General features: G+C 34.8%; 1 long non-coding RNA gene across 1 annotated transcript; it reads left to right on the top strand.

The window, feature by feature from the left end:
* The first annotated feature begins 41 nt into the window (after window positions 1–41).
* LOC129572446 (uncharacterized) lies at window positions 42–2,046 on the top strand. Its single transcript, XR_008688446.1, has 3 exons — window positions 42–791; window positions 1,391–1,564; window positions 1,698–2,046. It is a non-coding gene; the product is annotated as an uncharacterized LOC129572446 (long non-coding RNA).
* Window positions 2,047–2,820: the final 774 nt, after the last annotated feature.

The following is a 2,820-nucleotide window of genomic DNA, read 5'->3' as shown; positions in this document are numbered from 1 at the left end:
GTTCATTTTGTGTTTTATTCTCTTTTTTAGCGAGCCTATTCTCGAGCCTTTCTATCCATTTTTCGAGCCTTTTTAGGCGCCTAAATCACGATTTTAAAAGCCTTAATTTATCCTCTCTGGTAATAATTCGATAAAAACTGGAATTTCATCAATTTAGGTGCCATTTGGAAGTGATCAAAACATTGAAACTACTTGTCGTATCTGAACAAAATATGACTCAAAATGAAGATAAAACTTCAAATTTTAAAAATATTCTTGATTTAATTAGATAAAATAAGATTTTAGCAATAATATGGGCACTTTAATTTGGGGTCCATATGACCCCATCTTACAGCATTTGTAAGTCTTCTCTTCAAGTCAGAATATCTCGGGTTTTTATGGACCGATTTTGACAAATAAGTGCTCAAAATGCGTGTTTCAACTAGATTGAAGATGTCAATAAATTATAACATCATACAACTTGAAATTGAAAAGTTATAGCGAATTTAGAGTATTTGGGGTCACATAAACCCCACATTACAGACAAACGGTTAAAAACAAATTCAACTTCAAAACTAATTTTAGGATCATAATGTTGCGTTTGCGGACACGTTTAACGAATCTTATGACCGATTGTCTCGATTGTTACAACTGATTGACTATTCGAAAGACTACATATTCCATAATATTCGAGCAGAACTGCTGCCAGTGGTCACAAATGCCCTAGAAAAAGCGAACGTACCCGTCGATCATTGTATTGAATTTTTGCTCTATCACTTGACACAAGAAGAGGCATTGAAATTGGATGTGCAGTAAGAAATTGTCATTAGACACCGTGCAACATTTTTGAACTTTTTTTTTGCCTATCGAGATTTCAAGTCCTCGGTTTTAGAGGACCAAAAACCAAACAAAACTGCATCATTACTTTTTCGGGGTGACGTGCATATAAGAAAGTTATCGATTTTGGTAGGCTCTAAGGTAGCGCCTATCAACATATCACAGTGAAATTTGGTTTAGAGCTCTAAAATTATGATAGAAACCTACATTACTTGAAAGGTGAGACCTTTCCATAAATTTTGGTACCCTATTTATCAAAATCGGTTGGGAGGTTCGCGAGATATAGCACAAAACATGTTTGAACTCACCAAAACTGAAAAATAGCAAACTTTGTTCGGCGACTATACTTTCTTGCAGATAAAACTGCAATTTAGGTATTGGAATCTAATTTTTTCATTAAAAAACTAATCCATACCAAATTTGAAGCCAATCGGATGAACAATTAGGGTGCCTCTCGAACAAATGTTCGATTTTTTTTCGAAAAATAGCCGCAAAAAAAAAGTTCAAAAATGTTGCACGGTGAGATTGGAAGATCAACATTGAAAGGTTACTTGAAGAAGGAAATTTTTTCTAGGCCACCCAAAGGAATCGAGCTGCGGTCGTTGACGGAGTCCGATGTCGAAAAAGTGATCTCGGTATGGGCGTATTGTGATCAAAAGACAATCCCATTAATACAAGCAATGGCCAAGTATAATCCAAGTGTCGGAGCACTTACGGAGGATGGAACTCTTGTTGCATGGGCACTTCGGTGAGTGTATAATCTTTGAAATAACAGACATGCATCCCGCTTTTTGTCTCGAAAAATTCGGTTTTCAAAACGTTTCATGTTAAAAATAGATCCTTAAAAGTATTTCTCATCACTAAAATTGATTTTGTTCTAGTTATCCAACCGGTCTCATTGCAGCCTTACAAACAGACGAACTTTTCTTTGGCAAAGGGTTTGGAGGATTAGCGCTTAGATGTATATCGAAGAAAATTGCCGAACTGGGCCATCATGTTTTTGGTGCTGTATCGGAAAACAACGCAGCCTCTATATCACTATTACACAAACATGGATTCAAAATGATTAATGTTTTGCATCTGATTTATACTAAAGTCACGTGAAATTTAACTTTTTAACTGACGAATGAATAAAATCAAACGAATAACTTAGAAAAATGAACTTTTGCTAGAATGCAATCCATTTTCGATTGAGAATAAATCAATTACTAAAGAATTAAATGGATCTGATGTAGATAGTGTTTTTAACTTTTTTTTTTGTTGGAATTTGTTTCTGTAACTTATATAACCGTGATCCTCGTCATTAATTTTGATGTGTGATCAGTCATTTTTTTTCATGATCATAGGATAGTCGTCATGAAGGTTATTGTGAATAAGTCAGTTTCGCTATAAATTAGTTCATTTGGTACGTTCATACTACGAATCACTCTCTGAAATTCGATATGGCAGACAAATTGACGGAAATTACTAGAAAAGATTTACCTCTACTGAGAACTTTGTATACTCCTGATGGATTGAAGAACAATACATCATTTACAATAGTTGAAACTTACATCCAGTGGTTTGAACAAGATCTCAATGTGTAACACAAAATTTTTTTTTGTTGGAACGGTTTTTTCGGATGGAACATTTGTCGTAACGGTAATGTCAATTTACAGGCCGAATAAGGAGGGATTGAATTAAATTATCTAAATAGAGAACAGTCTCCTACTGTTTTTCTCTGTTTGTGATGGTTGAATGCCTCTTTTTGAATTTCTTTTCATACCTTCCCTTTAATCATCGATAAAAGCCATTTGTTGAATTTGAATACGTATTCAGAGTTCCCCTACTAAAGTTTCTGAGCTTGCATCACACCTAGCGCTCACATGATAATTAGAATTGCCAGTCTCTGTATGTCTTCATTGATGATCACGTCACAATGTACAAACTGCAAATTAGGGGAATTCTTGTTATTTTTGTTGTTGTTCCGGTATAGCCAGCATGTTCGTTCTCATCTTATCTTCA

The sequence above is a fragment of the Sitodiplosis mosellana genome, unplaced genomic scaffold (genome assembly GCF_009176505.1).
Source record: "Sitodiplosis mosellana isolate CC-2019 unplaced genomic scaffold, AAFC_SMos_1.0 Smas_scaffold_4980, whole genome shotgun sequence".
In the NCBI taxonomy this organism is placed as follows: Eukaryota; Metazoa; Arthropoda; class Insecta; order Diptera; family Cecidomyiidae; genus Sitodiplosis; species Sitodiplosis mosellana.
Note: the sequence above shows the minus strand (reverse complement) of the source record. Positions and strands in the feature narration are given on the sequence as shown.